The sequence below is a fragment of the Xyrauchen texanus genome, chromosome 27, assembly GCF_025860055.1.
Source record: "Xyrauchen texanus isolate HMW12.3.18 chromosome 27, RBS_HiC_50CHRs, whole genome shotgun sequence".
Taxonomy (NCBI): Eukaryota; Metazoa; Chordata; class Actinopteri; order Cypriniformes; family Catostomidae; genus Xyrauchen; species Xyrauchen texanus.
In genome coordinates this window covers 29,226,049-29,248,040 of record NC_068302.1, presented here as the reverse complement: position 1 = coordinate 29,248,040, position 21,992 = coordinate 29,226,049, and the positions used below count along the sequence as shown (strand labels likewise).

Sequence of the window (21,992 nt, the reverse complement as noted above, 5' to 3'; positions counted from 1 at the left end):
CCCAAAAAACAGCACCTTTAAGCTTAATCGAAAGCATCTTGTTAAATGTTGATTAACACAAAATAATAAAAACTATTTTGCCTCCTTTTCTTTAAAAAATAAAAAGACAGATAAGTGGTTAAAGTGAGGCACCTTCACTGTTTTTTTTTTTTTTTTTTTTGAGGGTTTAAAGGTGCTCCAGAGATCTTATATACTGAGATAACAACCTCTGCACTTTTACCATTGGAGAGTGTTCTCCACACAAAGTTCCAGAAGTATTGTTTAATGTACTAAACAATTACACACGGTGTTCTGTGTTTTAAAATTGGATATAACTTTACACAGAAAAGGTTAGTAACTGATTTTATGACACTAAAATCATGCTAACATGCTTGTTGTTTACGTCTTGTGTCTATTCTTCTGAAACAATACTTTAATGTTTGTAGGTGCCTCATTGTAACAGTCAAAATAAATGTTTGTGGTAATCAACATTAATTATTCCACAAAATCCTGTCAAAATTATTGCAGTCACAGATCCAAAAATATTAAGCATGAATCAAAATAAGAAGCGTGAATCAAAAAATAATTTGTGAAAAAAATTTAATAAAAAGCACCGATTAAAATAATTTTCTTATAGATTGCTTAAGATAGTTGGAGGGATTTAATAATTAAAAAAATATCAAAATGAAAAAAATAACAAGCATGAATCAAAAATAAATAAACACATTTGAAATATTCTGCATAAAACAAAAAAGAAAAATTAAAGCAATGTCATCAGAATTACAAACAAAATATTTTTTTCCTTGGGTATATTACTGTTTTTTGTGCGCTCTGACAATTTTGTTCATATCTTAATTTTTTATATGCTTGGTTTTCCAAAACCTTTGAGTAGAGTTTCATGTAAATCAGGGGGGGTTTTGCATCCCCATTGGCCCACTAGTTCTTGATCGACAGACACTCCTCTAGCCAATCATTCAAAGAGGGGAGGTCACGCCAATGCTACTCCATTGCTCAATCGCACGATGGTAGATGAAGATGGATAACCATCAGTTGGCAAATTCTGGACAATCATTTTGAGGGCTACTCAAAAGTTTTTGAAAACCAAGCGCAGAACTCAAGTCAAGTGGTTTTTATTGTCATTCAACCATATACAGTTAGTACTGTACACAGCGAAACGAGACAAAGTTCCTCCAGGACCATGGTGCTACATAAAAACAACATAGGACAAACACAGAACCACTAAATAACATTTCTACATAAAGTGCACGTGCAAACGTGTGCAAAAAGTACGGGACAGTACAATAAATGACTAAAAGGAACAGGACAATAGGCACAGTGAGAGACAGTGCAGCGCCGACATGTACACATTTGTAATCGAGTAGTGCAAAAAGATGACACTTTCTAAAATGCTAAATGTAAACATAACATACTATGACATAGTGTTCTATGGATATAGCAGTTATTGAGGTAGCAGCCAGGTATAAAGTGACAATTAATTAAAGTGCAACTCTGGACATGTGCAAAAGTTGAATGGTGTACAGGTGTGTGTGTGTGTCAGTTCAGTCCCTGAGTATTGAGGAGTCTGATGGCTTGGGGGAAGAAGCTGTTACACAGTCTGGCCGTGAGGGCCCGAATGCTTCGGTTTTTATGCAAATGTCTTTGATGGAGGGAAGAGAGACTCCTATGATCTTCTCAGCTGTTCTCACTATCCTCTGCAGGGCTTTGCAGTGCAAGTCCCAAACCAGGCAGTGATGCAGCTGCTCAGGATGCTCTCAATAGTCCCTCTATAGAATGTAGTGAGGATAGGGGATGGGAGATGTGCTTTTCTCAGCCTTTGAAGAAAGTAGAGATGCTGCTGGGCTTTCTTGGTTCTCCGGCAGGTGAACACCAAGGAATTTGGTGCTCTTGACGATCTCCACAGAGGAGCAGTCGATGTTCAGCGGAGAGTTTGCACTATGTGCTCTCCTGAAGTCAACAACCATCTCTTTTGTTTTGTCCACATTCAGAGACAGGTTGTTGGCTCTACACCAGTCCATTAGCCGCTGCACCTCCTCTCTGTATGCTGACTCGTCGTTCTTGCTGATGAGACCCATCACGGTTGTGTCATCGGCGAACTTGACGATGTGGTTCGAGCTGTTTATTGCTGCACAGTCGTGAGTCAGCAGAGTGAACAGCAGTGGACTGAGCACACAGCCCTGGGGGGCCCCAGTGCTCAGTGGTGGTGGAGATGCTGTTCCCGATCCGGACTGACTGAGGTCTCCCAGTCAGGAAGTCCAGGATCCAGTTGCAGAGGGAGGTGTCCAGGCCCAGCAGGTTCAGCTTTCCAATCAGGTGCTGAGGAATGATTGTGTTGAATGCTGAGCTGAAGTCTATGAACAGCATTCAAACGCATGAGTCCTTTTTATCTAGGTGGGTGAGGGCCAGATGGAGGGTGGTGGCGATGACGTCGTCTGTTGAACAGTTGTGACGATACGCAAACTGCAGTGGGTCTAGGGAGGGGGCAGCTGGGCCCCATGACTAGCCTCTCAAAGCACTTCATGATGATTGGTGTGAGTGTGACGGGACGGTAGTCATTGAGGCAGGACACTGAAGACTTCTTTGGCATGGGGATTATGTGGTGGCCTTGAAGCACGTTGGAACGACGGCGCTGCTCAGAAAGATGTTGAAGATGTCGGTAAGAACATCTGCCAGCTGGTCTACACATCCTCTAAGCACTCTGCCAGGAATGTTGTCTGGTCCAGCAGCCTTCCGTGGGTTGACTCTGCGTAGAGTTATTCTCACATCGGCCGTGGTAAGACAGAACACCTTGTCGTTGGGAGGAGGGGTGGTCTTCCTCGCTACCACGTTGTTCTGTGCCTCAAACCGAGCGTAGAAGTCATTCAGCGCATCTGGAAGGGAGACATCTTTGTCACAGGCAACTGATGTTGTCCTGTAGTTTGTGATGTCTGGGAATAAAGGTAATGCTGCAATTTAAATTATGAGCAAATTAAAGTGTTTTTGACCTTGAATTCATGTAAATCTATTGTGTTAGAATTGTAAAAAAAAAAAATTAGGCACGTTTAAAAACCATAATAGGTGCTCTTTAAGAAAACGTGAAAACTCTCGTTTATTTTGTCTAGGTCAATCACGCCTTTCCGTGTATAACCACAAGGGGGCGCCTTTGGTTTTAAAACTCTTTTAGCCTTACAGAATCGGAAAACTTTTTCTTCTTCTTCTTTCTTTTTTGCCCAGACGGCAGTTGTTTTCTGTAATTGGCCAATTGTATTCTTTTAAACGGAAACTGAAAGAGAGAGCTGATTTTAGAGACTGGATGCAAGAAAAGTCGCTTACCATTTTTGCAGAGAACGAAATGCTGACGTTTTTACTCCGTTCCGTCTGCGTGAGTCAGGAAGTGGGTACAGCCGAAAAGAGAAGTTGCCGCAATAGCATGCATCACCAACCACAGTGCTCAGACTCAACTCTTCACCCCATGGTTTTTTTTGTTGCAGAGGGGGAAGTGGGAGATTGCTGAGGCTGACCAGCTGATAAACACTGCCAGGCCTTGAACTTTGCTGGACTTTTTGGCTGAATAGATAAGAAACTTGGTTAAGTCTGTGCTTTTTAGGAACTGCTGATTTGAAACGCATCAACTAGCAGACTCTGAGAAAATTTTGCTATATTCTTTGTAATGTACGTGTCAGTTGTGTTTGGGCCGCAGGCACCAGTAGATGTAGGAGATTTGCAGTTCATGACCCTACTCTGTCACAATTAGTGCTGTCATTTCTTCCCACACACTTTGTTACACTGAAAAGTGGTAAGAGTGATAGTTCACTAAAAATGACAATTCTGTTGTCATTTACTCACCTTCATGCCAAACATGAATCACTTTCTTCTGTGGAACACTAAAGGAGAAGTTTCACAGAATGTCTGAGCTGCTCTCTTCCACACAATAAAAGTGGATGTTGACCAGGGACATTAAGTTACAAACAGGACAGAAAAGAATCTTAAAATCAACCTAAAAGTAGTCTTCATGACTTATTCTTTATTTTCCAAATCTTCTAATACCTTAGAATAGTTTTGTGTGAGAAACAAGTACAAAATATTTTTCTCAATTGATTGACAATCTTCCTTAAAAAGTGCCAGGTCACCATTCACTTTCATTGTATGGAAAAGAGCAGCTAGGACAATTTACTCTATATAACAATTTTGTGTTCCTTAACAACTGTACATACCCCTACCTTGCACATATATTACCACTTGCACATGTACATATGCCATTCTATGTTATATGACCTATTTGATTTTGTCTATTTATTCTCTTGTTTGTCTCACTGTAATGTTCTGTGTGCACTTGTTTCCCTTATCATAAAACTTTTTTTATCTTTGTGGCAACTTTCGAGCATGTCGGCAGTGCTGGTGAAGCATGTCTGTCTTTGCTGACTTGGAGGATCTTGCTGTAATACCACGATTGATCACGGCCATGGAGACGAAAATCTTTGGTTACAAGAGTGGAGGACGTCGAGAAATGGAAAGATTATCTGGAGTCATCAGAGAGTGAATTAGCTGCTAGTCTGCTAACAACCAAGGTGGACTTGGAATGCATTTGGGAAAAGTTGGAAGACCTTGAGATCGTAACTGGCAAAGCAATGTCCGTATTGTTGGAATTCCTGAGAACGAAGAAGGCTAGAAATTTCTAGATGAGCTCTTCCCAAGTCTGCATGACAGGACATAAACTGGAAATCGATCAAGCGAGTTTACAGGGTTCCGGCTCGGAGATCCATGGAGAGAGATAGGCCCCGATCAATTCATGGCCAAATTTCTGAGATCATCCTTTAAAGATCTTGTGTTATGTGAGGCAAGGAGTAAAGGAAGGCTTTCTTGGAAGAACCACATTTTCTTGTTCCCAGAATTTACGAATTCGACAAGAGAAATGTGATTGGTTCAAGAAATTCTTCCATCAACGGAAGGTCGTTTTTGCACTGATGTTTTGCAATAGAATGATTAAGTCATTGTGTGATGCTCTCGATATAGCCAAGTGGACCTGACTCATCCGAGGAAACTGGGCGCCTTCTTCGTTTCTTTTTGTGTTGGTTCCGCCCAGTGGATGGAGTTTGTATTGTGGAATAACACTCCTTCGGGACAGTTTGAGGATGGAGTTTGTTTTGTGGAATATTTCTTGCAAATTATTAGAGTGATTAGGGCCTTTGTTCCACTAATGTAATGGCCGAATGGGCCGGCTCACTGAACAATTGTTTGACTGCCCGAGGAGTTTGTTTATAGATTATTTTCTGTTGTGTAATTCTGTCTCACAAAATTTGTATAGAAACAAATTTTACTTACTCTAGAAATCCGATGGCAAAGTTGTCACGGGGGCTCTCGTAGGCATACATGCACTGTTTGAGTTTAAAGGGATGGACGCCAGTTGGCACTGTCGTGCACGTGTACGTTTTTCTTTTTTCAGATTTTTTTTTTGTTCGGGGGGAAATTTGGGGTTTGATTGTTGCACTAATGTTGGAATGTGGTCTTTATAATTTTGTTTTTGACACAATCTATTTTTTCTAATATTTCAATGTCCAATTTTAATTTGATCGGATTGTCTCTCTCCACTAGGGCTGGGTATCGTTCAAACAATTTCGATATCGATACCGATATTTTGACTTGGATACCGGTTACTAAACTATACTTTTTTTGATACTTTGCAGTAAAAAAAAAAATAAATCTCTGCAGGAGTATTACCGCTGGTTGGACGCTAGGTGGTCCAACCAGCTTAGGTTAAGCTTACACAATAAAACATGACCCCTTGTTTTCAAACTTTTAACTTTATTTTTTATTTATTTTAACAAAGTTCAAATTAAACTGAAAAAATAAGTGCATTTAAAATGTGTTCAATTTTTTGATAGATGGCTTTACAACAGTTGTGAACATCTCTCTGGCAAAGAAGCTTCATCCGTGCATTCTCTACCCATCGGGTATTTCATTATCCAGGAAAATATATCATGTGTGTGAATAAATTTGTTTTGTTCTCTCCTTCACGATAGAATATCCAATTACATTGGAAACCTCGGGGCTGAGGGATTCGTGAATATTCTTGCTTTATTGATTTTGCATTGAAAATTAAATAATTTATTTAAAAATCAAATACATTTCTAAATTCAAATTGCACTCCAATCGAAACAAAAAAGCAAATAAATAAATAATAAAGTGATACATATATATATATATATATATATATATATATATATATATATGTATGTATATAATTGTATGTATATGGGGGCTGCACAATTAATAAAAAATAAAATCGAAACCGCGATATGACCTTTTGCGATTATTAAATGGCAAAGGGCTGTGGTTTAATTAAATAAATAAATAGTCTGCTGGAAAATTACATACACAAATGAAGACATAAAAACTAATAATTATAATGATTATAATAATCACTGAAATATAAATCATGGTTCGAGGTGTTTTTGTATTATTTTATATAGTTTGTATTATTTTACAGGCTGCAGAGTTGCATTCACAATAAACTGCTCTGTGGAAATAAAGTGAACTGAACTCAAAGCACCTCCTAAACTGAGATGTCTGAGGTAATTTGAAGCACTCATAAAAAAATACAAATCGGAAGGCAGAAACAGAGAGTGAGATCCTTAGATGCGTGTGTTCTACGAGACTGCACGCCTCTGTATCAGCGCAATATATATGCGCATATATGGCTTTTCTGTCATCTGTACTTAATAATATAATATAAAGAGTGTTTCTTCAAATGTGTGTCTTTGTGTCTAAGGCAAATTATTTGTAATATTAATTTGATAATAATAATAGTCTAATAATAATTATTTAATAAATTAATGGGAAAACAAGCCAAATATCATCATAACATGGTCAAAGGCATCAGCTATTGGTGATCAGTCTGACCATCATTGATCCCGAGATCATCGTCTGTTTGCTCAACCCGAATGTGCATTTCTCTCTATAAATTAACAAAATGTTCAGACAGTCTCTTGCAGTTTTTCCCGACACATTCAGAATCATTACCATTTTTGCCAGTGTCGCTGTGGCATTATTGCAGTTTAGTATTCATCTGTAATTTAGAACAGTGTTAGCAATGTTAGTGATAACATTCTTTCTCAGCCCTGGAACTCAAACCATTTTCTGAAACTTGTGTTTATCCTTGATGCCTACAGCCAATCACCAGCATTTTTAGATTTGGGCACATCTAGCATGCTAAATGCTTATCACTGATGTTGATGAGATTAACCCCTTAGGTATCTAAATTTGGTACTGAACGTCAAAAAAATTTCGATACTCGATTGTTTAGGGGCTATTCGGTTGGTGCCTAAAATGTATCAAACTCGATAACTAGCCCTACTCTCCACATGGAATGTGAATGGGTTGGCGCACCCCATAAAAAGAAGGAAGGTTATTTATTTTCTGAAACTTAAAAAATATGATACAGTGTTTCTTCAAGAAACAAATCTTTCCCTGCAGGAAGCTGAAAAATTTGGGAAGATTTGGGGTGGACATGTTTTCTTTAATGCTGGCTCAAGTAAGAGCAGGAGAGTCATTACATTGATGCGTAAACATCTACAATTCATTTACATTTACATTTATGCATTTGGCAGACGCTTTTATCCAAAGCGACTTACAGTGCACTTATTACAGGGACAATCCCCCCGGAGCAACCTGGAGTTAAGTGCCTTGCTTAAGGACACAATGGTGGTGGCCATGGGGTTCAAACCAGTGACCTTGCTGATTAACCTTGCTGATTAACAGACCTGTGCTTTAGCCACTACGCCACCACCACACCACCACAATTCAAATGTTTCAAACAAATTAAATATAAATTAGGAAGAGTCATTATTGTTTTAGCTGAAATTCAGGGGCAACGGTTGATTTTGACTAATATTTACGCACCTAACGCTGATTATCAGGGCTTTGACTTAAACCTTTTGATGGACTCAGTCCTTGATCACAGTGAAGCAAAAGTGTGTAAGCCCCCTAGAGCAACATTGATGCTTCACAGGATGTATACAAATCTTGGTCTTACAGATATTTGGAGACTTTTGAGCCCATCTGGTAGGGACTATAAAATTTTTTCATCAGGCCATAAGATTTATTCTAGAATAGTGTTTTTTAGTCCCTCATTTAATTTGTTGTTGATTGCTCAATTGGAAATATTTTAGTCTCAGATCATGCCCTGGTGAGTTTAGAGGTGTTGCCACATATGGAGAAAAGGAAATCATATAGTTTGCACTTTTATCCCTTTTGCAAAATCCTGAATTCTAACAAATGCTAAAGGCTGAAATCAATGTCTATATGGAGACCAACTGGACCTCAGTATCCTCTGTGGGCATGGCTTGGGAAGCACTGGTGGTTCTTATGGGTGCCTCATTCATCAAAAAATCCAAAGCACGGGAACTCGTGGAGTTGAATAGTAAAAGTGCAGAGGCAGAGCTGAAGCGCCTAATGTCGTCTGATGGCCTCAGAGAGTTGACCCGATTGAAATTCAGATATAATAGTATTTTGTTGTGGAAGGTGGAGTTTTGGATGTTCAGGATAAGGCATATTCATATTTTGAGTCGGGGAATAAAGTAGGGAAGCTTTTGGCTAGATATTTAAAGCAGATAGTCTTTTTCTACCATTTCCTCTGTAAAATCTGCTGGTGGTGAAATATTTACCTCAGTCATTTATATTAATAATGCTTTTAAAGAATTCTCTCTTGATCTCTATAGTTCTATAGTCTACTGAAGAATATATAAGAAACTTTGTGGAACCATTAGAACTTTCTAAATTGACGAATGGGCAAAAAATTATCTTGAATCTGAGATAACCTTGGAGTAGCTTGTGGAGGTAATTAAGGCCTTGCCTACAGGCAAGGCTCCGGGGCCAGATGGTTTTTCCACTCTCAAATTACTAGATACAAATATGTCAGCTGGTCCAGATTAAACCTTTATTTATCAAATTAGAAGCTGACTTTATTTCTACTCCATTAACGTATATCTTTAAACTTTACTTATACTCAAATTAAATCCCAAAGATGTGGAAATCTATCTTTGTTATTCCTTTGTTAAAATGTGGTGATCTGACTAAATTGGATAACTATAGACCCATTTCTAAATTCTTTATTCTTTCAAAGGTTTTAGAAACTCTTTATCAGTGAACAATTGTCTTTTGTATGTATCTGAAAATAATATTTTATATGTTAACAGTTCAGGCTTTTGGAAAAAACAGTACCACTACAGCTGCTATGAAGGTCGTGAATTACATCATCGAGGCCCTTGATAAGGACATCATTGTGGATCACTTTTTATCGATTTATCTAATTATATTATTATTATATTATTTATAGATACTGTCGATCATGAGATATTGAAACTTAGACTTATATATATATATATATATATATATATATATATATATATATATATATATATATATATATATATATTTCCCTCTTTTAACTTCTTTGAGAATTAATTTTTTTATTTGTATCATTATATGTAATTTAAGAATGTAAACATCTGCGGCTTCCTGTCTTGGCCAGGACACTTCTGTAAAAGAGATTCTTAATCTCAGTGAGTTTTATTTCCTGGTTAAATAAAGAACAAATATAAAAAATATATATATTTTTTAGATCTTATGCCACAGAATTGGCTCCACTTTAGATAGAGGTTTATACGGAATCTTTAAAAAATCGAAAGCTTCTGCCAGCCATTCCAATTCGTAAAAAGGACAAAGATCCAAGCGAGTGTAAGAGTTACCGTCCAGTTTCACTGATCCAGCTAGATGTAAAAATATTGTCATAAATTTTGGCTAACCTATTAAGTTATGACATCTCTTATACATTTAGATCATGTGGGGTTTATTCGGGGCCGCAGCTCTTCTGATAACATTAGGAGTTTCATCAATATTATATGGTCAGTGGCGAGTCTCACTTGACGCCGAAAAGGCGTTTGATATGGTAGAATGAGATGATCTTTTTAAGATTTTGGAAATATACAGGATTACCCATTATTGTTCTGTCTTGCCCTGGTACCATTGGCAGCCATGATAAGAAGCGAAGATGATTTTCCAGGGGTGGTGGCAGGAGGTGTGGCGCATAAGCTTTTGCTTTACGCAGATTATATTTTATTCGTCTCTGACCCCATTAGATCTATGCCTTGCCTCCATGGAATTATTAATTCCTTTTCTAAGTACTTGAGATACAGAGTCAATTGGTCTAAATCTGAAGCTTTGTCTCTGACAGCATACTGCCCAGTAATGGCTTTCCAGCCGGGAGCCTTTCAATGTCCCAAACATGGCCATTAAGTATTTGGGATTTTCATTCCCAGCTAATTTGTCTGATTTATTTAGTTAGTTTTGACCTCTTGATAAGGTTTTCGAGCGATGTGAGCAGGTGGGCTTCATTACATTTATCTATGATTGGGAAGGTTAATGTTATTAAAATGACTTGTATTCCAAAATGTAACTACCTGTTACAATCTCTCCCTGTAGATGTCCCCTGAGCTCCTTATTATGGGTGGGCTACCTGTTATAATTTTATGCAATCGCCTGTGTATGCTGCTATTCAATTTAGTCCCTCTAGAAGTCACAAGCTTTCCAATAAGTATAAACCCTCCCTCCCTACCTCTGGTTATGAAGGGGTTAAATTATACTGTGTGTTTTTTATGTGACTCGTATAGATCCTCAGATTAAGATTAACTTCCCATCTGGTTTTCACCATGTGGGGTTATTCATTTTCATACACACTTGAAGACATATTATATTAAGACACCGGAATTCACAAAAAGTGTTTCACTGCAATGTCTCGTTCATTTCATCTCAGGGAACCAAGTTTACATGTGTAACCGGAGACATTTTCTATCTCTCTCACAACCTTTGCAGAAGACCCTTATCTCATACCAAGTGAAACTGTGTGAGAGGGGAAATGTTTGCCTACAGTTGTTCTTTAACGTTGTTTGAAGTTTGCTCTAGTGATACAGATATCTCAGCAGCAGAGCAGGACAGGAACAAGGCTTCATCTACAAGATGAGGTTCAGTATAGGTCACATTTCAGACCAGATGACCGGGAGAGGTGATAGAAAGAAATATTATAAGGCCAGAGGAGGTGGAGGGAACATTCTGGCACTTCCTATTTTGCTCTCTTTCTACTACTTTTTTCCATTCTCTCTCTTTTCTGTTGCCACGGCAGCAGGAGTGCATGACAGTCATGTGAAAACGAATCTGATTGGATTAAAATACTTGGTGTGATCAGGGGTCGGGGATACTGCACATGTACTAAAGACACCATAAACTGATTATTCACACTCATACACAATGTCATGGGCCCCCATTTCTGGTGAAGAACTACACCACCCATGATCCTTAAGGGAAACAAATCTGATCATCAAATCGCAGCAAACAAGCTGTGGATAAAGAGGCCTGCAGCGATGGCCCACTTCCATGATGCACTGTGAATGATCAAATCGCGTCAATTTGCATACACTCTAAAACTACTTAAAGGTGCTGTAAGAGGGGCCTGGGTAGCTCAGCAAGTAAAGACGCTGACTACCAACCCTGGAGTAATGAGTTTGAATCTAGGGCGTTCTAAATGACTCCAGCCAGGTCTTCTAAGCAAACCAAATTGGCCCGATTGCTAGGGAGGATAGAGTCACATGGGGCAACCTCCTTGTGGTCACTATAATGTGTGGTTCTCCCTCTCTGTGAGGCACGTGGTGACTTGTGCGTGCATGCCATGGAGAATAGCGTGAATTCTCCACACACGCAATGTCTCCACATTAATGCGCTCAACAAGCCACGTGATAAAATGTGCAAATTGACGGTCTTAGATGCGGAGGCAACTTAGATTCGTCCTCTGCCACCTGGATTAAGGTTAGTCACTATGCCACCACGAGAACATACTAAGTAGTGGTAATTGGGCATTCACAATTTGGCAAGAAATTGGGAGGAAAAAAGTGATTTTAGCTATTCAAGAATTCCCAGAATCTGAGCTGTTGGATTAGCCATGCCCCCTCTTTCAAAAACAACAGCAGCAAAATAGCACCTTCAACTGACAACTGTTATGAGCAACATGGCATAAAAATAGCATTAAGCCTAAATCATTTTCTGCAACTACAATAGAGCGCAACAGATCCCGCCCATTTTTTCGGCCGTCTGGTTCCGGAAGTATTTTTTCCATTCATTTCTTCCATATATTTTTATAAAATCCTTCATAATAGAGTAGAAAGCCATGAACCAAACCAACCAGCTCCGAGCAGAATCACAACATTATTATAATATAATAAAATGGATTTTAGGTTGTTGATTATAAATATAGAAATAATATAATATAAGACGGCTAAACATTTGGGCAGGCACTGTTGTACTGTATTGTGTGGCTTATTTAGGAAAGGTTAGCTTTACTTTTCTAGGTGATCAGATATTAAATCTTAGCCTGGTGGATGATAAATAGGCGAAAGTAATGCCATAGAGTAAACAAAGGTTAAAGAGGGCTCTTTTGCCAGAACACCCTGGCAACCACCGACAACACCCTATCATTGTGATAACAACTTTTTCATAAGAAAACACCACTGATATTTGAACTGCACTGATTTCTATGACATCTAATACCATTTGACATTAGTTTGATTAACAATAACTGTAGTACTATGGCAGAAACTATGGTTGCAATAGCAAGTTTTTGTAAGGGGACCAATGGTCTTTGTTTTGTTTGTTTTTATTGATAAATGCTAAATGTTGATGTATAACATGTATTTTCATCATTATTTACAGAATAATTGTTTTTACAAACCCTTCTCTTTTGTTGTGGTGACACATTAACCATGATACATTTTATAGTATCAGTGTAGTGCAGTTTTCACACATAATGACTTGTTTTGTAACTTGTGATTTTTGTGCCTTAAATCACAATATTGTAGGCTTCCTCTTGTTCCTGTCCACTATTTAAATTGACACTATGATATTTTTCACCACTTGTCACCCACAGCTCTCCTGCTGTCCTTTCTCTCCTCTTGTTTCTCCTCTCTCACGATCCCTCGCTTCACAGTGCACTGACTGAGCAGCTGTAATCCAGTCTATAGGGATCGTAAAAGCCAGGTACGAAAGAGGAAGTTCAGTGGGGAGCTTCTGAGTTATTACCCTCCAACGTACACACACGGGCCTGAGAACTGCCCTCCTCCCTCACCAGGCCTGAAACAAGACTGATGGCTGAAGCTGGATGCACCTTCACCCTGTCTGTACACAGTCCCCATTACCTACACTAAAGGCAGTGACCCTCATACTGAGGTCACAGTAAACCTCATATGCACACCCGATCACCCATATGGTAGCATATAGTAACATGTAACTGTAATTAGGTTTGATCAGGAGTGCTTCATATATTGTATCTCTTTGGTTTGTAGGCTTTGAGGTCAATCTTGCAAAAACTGTCAAGAAATATCTGGGTAATTTTTCGCCAATTACGGTAGTGCAATTTGAAACAAATAATGATTTTTTTAATTGTAAAGAAATGTTGTAAGTACACATTATGGTTGGATTTGCTGTGTACTGAAAAAATAAACATGTTTTATTAAAAAATATATATATATATATAATTCCCATTATACTTCATGAATAATGGGAATTACAATGGGATTCCCATTAGATTCTTTAAAAAATGCTGTAAGTATAAGTTTTTTATTTATTTATTTAATCATCTTACTGGTACAACAAAGACAGCCATTATGTATAACCCCTTAACCTAAAAACATTATTACTTCTAAGCATTACAGTAATGAGAATGAGACTTTGAATTCATTTAGATTGTATGTGTGTGTGTATATATATATATATATATATATATATATATATATATATATATATATATATATATCACTCACTGAGAACTTTACTAGGAACAAAAGAAGTTGGTTTTAACAAAGTTTTCGACATGGTCTTCTACTGTTGTATCCCATCCGCCTCAAGGTTTGATGTGTTGTGCATTCTGAGATGCTATTCAGCTCACTACAATTGTACAGCGTGGTTATTTGAGTTTCTGTAAGCTTGAACCAGTTTTGCCATTCTCCGTTGACCTCTCTCATTAACAAGGCCTTTCCATCCACAGAACTGCCACTCGCTGGATGTTTTGTTGTTTTTGTCACCATTCTGAGTAAATTCTAGAGACTGTTGTGCGTCAAAATCCCAGAAGATCAGCAGTTGCTGAAATACTCAAACCAGCCCATCTGGCACCAACAATCATGCCACATTTTTTCCCAATTTTGATGGTTGATGACCCGTATATGCATGATTTTATGCATTTTACTGCTGCCACACGATTAGCTGATTAGATAATCGCATGAATAAGTAGGTGTGTTCCTAATAAAGTGCTCAGTAAGTGTTTTACAGGAATGGGAATATGATTTTTTCACATTAAAGTAATGAGAATATTTAGGGAAAACTGTCATGAAAATGTGAAAATGAAAAAAAGGGTTAATTTTGGTTTTCAGAGAAAATAAAAATTTTCTGTTAAATAGACAATGATTTGAAGTTTTCTTTGCCTAACCTTGTTCTAACATAACCCAGCAAACTACCACAACAATATTCCTTCAAATACACACTGTTGCCTTCAAACAGCTAAGTAGTTTACCTGTTGAAGTTCAGGCTATTTGTCAACCTGGTGACTGCCGAATAGTGTCCTGTCTAGATTAGTTGTGCTGCTGTGTGAGTCTGTGTTGCAGACGGAGGTGTGAATACCAGTCATGCCAGCCCTCAGGCTGAATTTATGACACAATTAACCCTTGTCAGGAAATAAAACAGGCTCACTCACTTTTCACTTTCCCCCCTGTCATGCAATCCTGTATACCTAGGTGTGTTTGTGCATACTGTCTCTTATACAAAATAAATCACTATGTGATATTTCCAACACATTTATCATGTTGTGATTTATTTAATCAAATGCAACCAATTCTTCTGCGATGGACTGGCGACCTGTCCAGGGTGTCCCCAGCCTTTCGCCCAATGTTAGCTGGGATAGGCTCCAGCCCCCCGCGACCCTGTACACAGGATAAGCGGTTGACGATGGATGGATGGATGGATGGCAACCAATTCTTGATTTTCTTTGTCACACTCCCTTTTGCTCTGGAGTGAATGAGAGTCTACAGACCATAGAGAATTAGTTAGTCAAAGGGCAGTTTATTCAGCATGAACTCTAAAACGATTTACCATACCCTACAACTGTGAAGACAAATTTGTAGTGGATCATCAGTCAACTGTGATTGACTGTTCTGAGCACTCTACCCACATCACTAATGTGTCCACACGCAAGCTTTCACCCGGAATCAGTAATGGTGGCCTAAGACTGGAATGGCTTGGCCTTGTTTTTCCACGTCTGTAGGTCAATTCTCATAAACATGAGCACTCTTCTTTTCCCACAGTGCTGTATAAATAGACCTCTCACCGTGAATGTAATGGCTGGGTAGACATCACTCTTGCACCAGCAAATTCCGCCCACCTGCCCCCAGCCAAGACCCAAGGTCTGCTTACAGGATATGCACTTTTCTCCCCCTAAAGAACCTCATGGCATTAACTGCCAGCTCTCTCCTTACCCCTTCTGCCAGTTACCTCTCTACTGTCTTGGCCCCTCTGAGGACAAGTGGGGTTTCCATGCCAGGCTGTGACAGAGGGTGCCGCGAGCCGAACTAGAGCCTTGACCACTGTAAAACGTTGACAAGTGGTGAGGTGCTGCAGTCATTAAAGCCCTTGCGTAAAATGAACCAGATGCTTGATAACTTGTTTTTTCTGCATGCTGTCTTAGTTTGAAGACGCAGTGCGAAATCTGACATTACTTCTTTGGGCCCTGTAATTATTGGCTCATTATGTTGCTTGTAGTCGTAAATGTTAAAGATTCAGAAGTTTATCACATAAAGGGAGATTAATGCACATTAAACAATTATTTAATTATGTAAAAGCATTAGTTTTGTGTGCATACCTCTTATCAGTGCATATGCACTCAAAAAAATATTTTAGCCTATTTTTAATATTTATGCATTTCAATTTGATAACAAATTGAATTGAGTAATCTTTAACTAAATTAAATAAATAAAAGTTTTATTAATTTAATTTGGTTAAAGCTTGCAATCAATTTGATGGAAATTTGCTATAAAATTAAAATGTAAGTTAAATACTTAATCCATACTTTAAAAATGTGTACTGCATATAATATAATTTCACTTCAAAAAGTGGCACTCCATTGTGATCAAGATCAAAACACACCTTACATTCAAAAGAGGACTGTACAACATTTTCTTCCATGTCAAATTCATAACTTGAATCATACTGATGCAAATTATAGGCCTAATGAATGTCACATTGCTCGTCACAACACATTTTCAAATTCAATTCTGATTCTGTAGAGAAGAAAGGCCTATTTTAAAAGACAAAACTATGCCTTCACTGCAAGTCACATGGCAACCTTTATATTAGATTTTATGGAATACAAATTATGAGTGATCTTTGTGAATGACGGTTCTCTTAATACCCACTTTTGTGTATGAAAATGATGTGATGACGTTAATTAATAAATGAAAACTATTTATGCCAATATTTTTGAAGTCATCCTCACTATGCAAGATTTTTCTCAAATGCCTTTGCACAGTGCTGTATTTATATATACACTCACAGTTGAAGCAAATAACATTGATCATCTCCTATCAAGGCCACATGTCAAGGTCTAGATAGATTAGATGGTAAGAATACAATCAGTTCTCGTAGTCAACGTGTTAAATGCAGGAGAAATGGGCAGGTGTAAATTCCTGAGTGACTTTGACAAGGGACAAATTGTTATGGCCAGACAACTGGTTCAGAGAATCTCTGAAACTGCAAGACTTGTGGTGTGCTCCTGGTCAGCAGTGGCAAGAGCCTACTTACAGTGATTCGAGGAGGGACAAACCACAAACCGGCAACAGTGTGTTGGGAGCCCAAGGCTCATCGATGCTCGAGAGCAACAAAGGCTATCCGATCTGGTCCGAACCGACAGAATGTCTTCTGTGGCAAAAGTCCCAATAAATTGTAATTATGATTATGGGAGGAATGTGTCACAACACACAGTGCATTGCTCCCTGCTGCGTATGGTCATAGTATCTGTGATGACCCCTGTCCATGGTCGAAAGCGCCTAAAATGGGTATGCGAATGTCGGAACTGAACCTTGGAGCAGAGGTAGAAGGTCACTTGATCCGGTTCTTTTACATCACGTGGAAGGATGTGTCCGTGTGCACTGTTTACCTGGGGACGTGATGGCACCAGGATGCACTGTGGGAAGATGACAAGCCGGAGGAAGCAGCGTGATGGTCTCGGCAATGTTCGGTTGGGAAACATTGGGTCTGGCCATACACGTGGATGTCAATTTGACACGTGCCACCTACGCAAACATTGTTGCAGACCAGGTACACTCCTTCACAGCAATGGTATTCCCTGATGGCTGTGGCCTTTTTCAGCAGGATAATGCACCCTGCCACAATGCACACATTGTTTGGGAATGGTTTGAGGAACATGATGAAGAGTTCAAGGTGTTGCCCTGGCCTCCTAATTCCCCAGATCTCAATCCGGTTGAGCATCTGTGGGATGTGCTGGACCAACAAGTCCAATCCACGTTGGCTACACCTTGCAACTACAGGACTTGAAGGATCTGCTACTAGTGCCTTTGTGCCTCATTATAGATCAGGACACCTTCAGGGGTTTTACAGAATCTGTATATATACCTGTATATATATCCAGGGTTGGGGAGTAACGGAATACATGTAACGGGATTACGTATTTAAAATACAAAATATAAGTAACTTTATTCCACTACAGTTACAATTTAACTTTGATAATTTGAATACAGTTACATTCAAAAAGTATTTTCATTACTAAAGAGATTGCTTTGCATTTTATTGTAATTTGTTTTGTTTAATATTTAGTCCTTTCAGATGGAAAACATTTATACATATATATGATGCGATCAAAAGTGCATTTCAACAGCAGTGAAACTTTCTTATGATGTGTTACCTTCATACGAGCAGACAGAGAAGTAAGTTTGAATTAAGTTTGAAGTAGAAGAAATAGAAATAAACCTTGTATAAATTGTCAGCTTTAGGATCATATTTTTTTGCAAGAAAATTCACGTTGGATCTTAATTTCTTTTTTTCTAGTAAGACATTTGATATTAGGGCAAAAATCATATTCTTGATAATAATTTTTTCCTGTAAAAATATCTAAAATCCTTAAAACAAGATCAAATTGATTTATCTTGTTTTAGAAACAACACTGCATAATAATGTAATAATGTAATTTTTTGGATATTAAGATCTAAAATAATCCATGCTTTGTCTTTTCCCACACATCAAGCTCTCTTCTGTAGGTTTGAGAAAGCATTCTGTAATGACAAAGTAAACATGGCAGTTCATTCCTTATGTGGAAATCTAAGGATGATACTTAGGGCACTGATCATTTAATATGTAATATATTTTTTGTTAACTGATGGAGCAGATCTTAAGCCTATGTGATCAACACATTTTATGGCCACTGCGACTCCCAGTGCAGAAGATTAAAGAGGTCGCGGGGAGAGATAATCTACCACTAAATATACCCTCTCACTTCCTGTGCCCCCTCTCTCATTTCATTTTAACAGGGCAAAAGATAGGTGATGCTTCCATCTAATTTTGTCAGTATGTCATCATATGTGGATGTGGCACAGCCTGGGTTGTACCACTGCACTAAATATGTGTGTATGTATTTATGTACATTATGTCTCTATATGTCTGTCTATCTGTCTTCCAACTCCTTTAAACTGGTAACTTCCTCCTCCAATGTCAATGTTTTTAGTGTGTAGCTAAGTATAGTTTCCCACGCTAAAGGAGGATGGGCAAAAGAAGTGGGGGTGTAGGTAACCAATGGTGAGGCAATCAGTCTTCTGATGCCACCTAGCCGCAATATATCACTGTTTTATCTGGTCCCCTTTGACATACATGCCTACTAGGATAAATCAGCATCTGGATTGCAGGCCATTAAAAATTGTGCCATTTGTTTCCATATGACCTCTGTCCAATCATGGTTACATACTGTACAGTCACTTTGATATTTTAATTTGCAGCAACAGTATTGAGTGTATCGGTCAAAATAATGTCAGTGAACTCTGAAAGGTTGTAAGCACTTTTAGACCAATCTGTAAATATGTACTGTAAGTACTCTTTCTAAAGCTTTGCCACTGATATATAAATGTGATTTAAGATTAAATGCAAGGAGTGGCAACTTTACTTTCTTCCCTTTACTATAGACAATACACTTCAGAGTCAGCTCAAACACTCCCATTTCATCCAGAAGTTTAAAACAACAATAAATTAAAATGAGTTTTACAAACTGATTCAACCGACATATTGCACAGATGTTTTCTTTGCTGAACGAGCATAATCTGAGCTCAGCGGCATAGATGGCACACCCATAAATTTAAACTGCTGTTTTTTAGGGACTTTAAGGGAGATTCCAGAAGAAACTCCTACAAAAAGTAGTTAATAAATTAGAACTGCTCAGTGTTGTGATGCCATATGTAACAATGACTTGAAATAAAAAAAAAATATTATTTGCCTTGAAGGTCTCTTGAGATAAAGGGAAATTAATTGGTAGAATGAAGTCGGCATGGTCAAGGTCACATGATATGTGCTGCTAAAAAGTTCATAAACTTTGTGGATTGAGCTAAGACTCTGGGTCAGGGAAAATAGAAAAAAGCAGTCTATGCCACCCTGGTAAAAGATGGGATCACACGGAAGTCTGCATGTTTCCGAGAGTTCCAGTACACGTTTGGCCACACTACGCTGACTTACTGACAAGCGCCATCTCCTATCAGACATTTGCATCAGTTCCAATGTATTTACATCCCTTGTGGTGTGATCGGAAGAGCATCAGCAGCATGTGAGTCCCGGGTTCGGATCCCGCATTGAATCCATTTACATTTACATTTATGCATTTGGCAGACGCTTTTATCCAAAGCAACTTACAGTACACTTATTACAGGGACAATCCCCGGAGCAACCTGGATTAAGTGTCTTGCTCAAGGACACAATGGTGGTGGCTGTGGGGATCGAACCAGCGACCTTCTGATTACCAGTTATGTGCTTTAGTCCTCTACACCACCACCACTCCAGGAAGTAATCATTAGGGGTGGGTAAAAACATAGATTTTCTGATGCATCGCGATCTTCATTTGAATGATCTCAATACCGATTCTTACATCCCAAGATCGATCTTTTACTCTTTGTGCAACCCTACACCACAATAAGAGGAAATCACTCGCATATGCAATCAAATTCCGCACTATGCAACCAAAATGCATATATTTGCCAACTGGCTGGTAAATGCTTATATTTCACTCACCAGTAATTGTGTAATATAGTGGTGGAATATACAGCAGCGAGATCCTTTCACTGCATGTTGAGAGTAAAAGTTGTTCCGTGTGTCCAAAGACGAGATCCACACAACCCATTTGTCATTGAATAATGTCTCTTTTAATATCCTTTCTGGGGGACCTGGGTAGCTTATCGATTAAAGACGCTGACTACCACCCCTAGAGTTCCAAGTTTGAATCCAGGGCATGCTGAGAAACTCCAGCCAGGTCTCCTAAGCAACCAAATTGGCCCGGATGCTAGGGAGGGTAGAGTCACATTGGGTTAACCTTATCGTGGTTGCTATAATGTGGTCCTCGCTCTCAGTGGAGCGTGTGGTGAGTTGTGCGTGTATACTGCGGAGAATAGCGTAAAGCCTCCATGCGCGCAATGTCTCTGCGGTAACGCGCTCAACAAGCCAACATAAGATGCGTGGATTGACGGTCTCAGACATGGATACAACTGAGATTTGTCCTCCGCCACCCAGATTGAGGCGAGTCACTATGCCTCCACGAGGACTTCGGTATTCCAAATTGGGGAGAAAAAGGGGAGAAAATATATATTTTTTTAAATGAAATAAAAAAAATTCCTTTCTGTTCTCTACAATCAGTTATAATTAAAAATATGCATATCGCGTATGCATATCGTGGCGGCGTTTTGTGGTCCATTCTGCATAACACGGCGGCTCATTTATGCTTATCACACCCTGTCGGCCGACCCACCGGACACCTCTGTTCTCCTGATGGCCAGTCCTCCACTTAAAGTACGTCGGCCCACCGGGAAAATGCCCGGTATGCCAGATTACCAGTCCAGCCATGCTAGTAATCATGTTTTGAATAATCTGTGACGAGTGTGATTTAGAAGTTGCATTTCCCCTGTAACATAAAATTTTAACATATTTTATAAAATATGCATTCCTCTTCACTGTATTACAGCCTTTAGCTGAAAACAACTCGCTTCACAACTCACTTTTGGCACCCCTATGTGGACATTATACCCAGAAAATGGAGCTTACTTGTGCCTATACACCCAACAAAATACTGGGGGCAGTGTTTCGAATTTCAGGAAGAACAGATTGATTGTAGCTAAAGTCAACCTTTTGTTTCAGCAGTCAACTAGAGTAACCAAAGCTGGACCCCCTACAGTGAGACAGGGAGGGCTAAATTGTTCTTTTCAATGTAGAGTCTTTCATCAGAAAGGACTTGAGGACTTAAACAAAAAAGGGATTGAATTGTTGATTTTGTCTTTACAACACAAGCCCATTAATGTGACATTTTAAACAATGGAGTCCCTCAGATATATCTTTGAAGATGGCAGGGTAGATGGTACCTGAGTCATGTCATATTTCTGCTGTAATGTTTTGATGTGGGGTAGTTGGAAAGAACTTGGGTAGGACAACAAGTGGAGCTTGTTCAGTCTAAAATAATGTTTCCTTTTGAGCAGGAGACAATACCTGTTTGATCATTTTTGTTAGGACAAAGGTCTTTTAAAAGCTTTGATTCATACAAATGTTCTATGTAATGATGTTATTTGCTTCTACCTTCAGGCTTTTAATGGCAAATCGAAATGAACTGCTCTGTGACGAATGTTGTTAAAATACTCCAAGGATATTCACATCTAGTACATAGAAAAAAAAAAGTT

At 38.7% G+C, this 21,992-nt stretch overlaps 1 protein-coding gene across 1 annotated transcript in view; it reads right to left on the bottom strand.

Annotated features, from left to right (window-relative positions):
• LOC127620568 (uncharacterized protein C1orf21 homolog) overlaps window positions 1–21,992 on the bottom strand; it is a 156,825-nt gene that overhangs the window by 72,039 nt on the left and 62,794 nt on the right. The gene's annotated exons all lie outside the window — the stretch shown is intronic.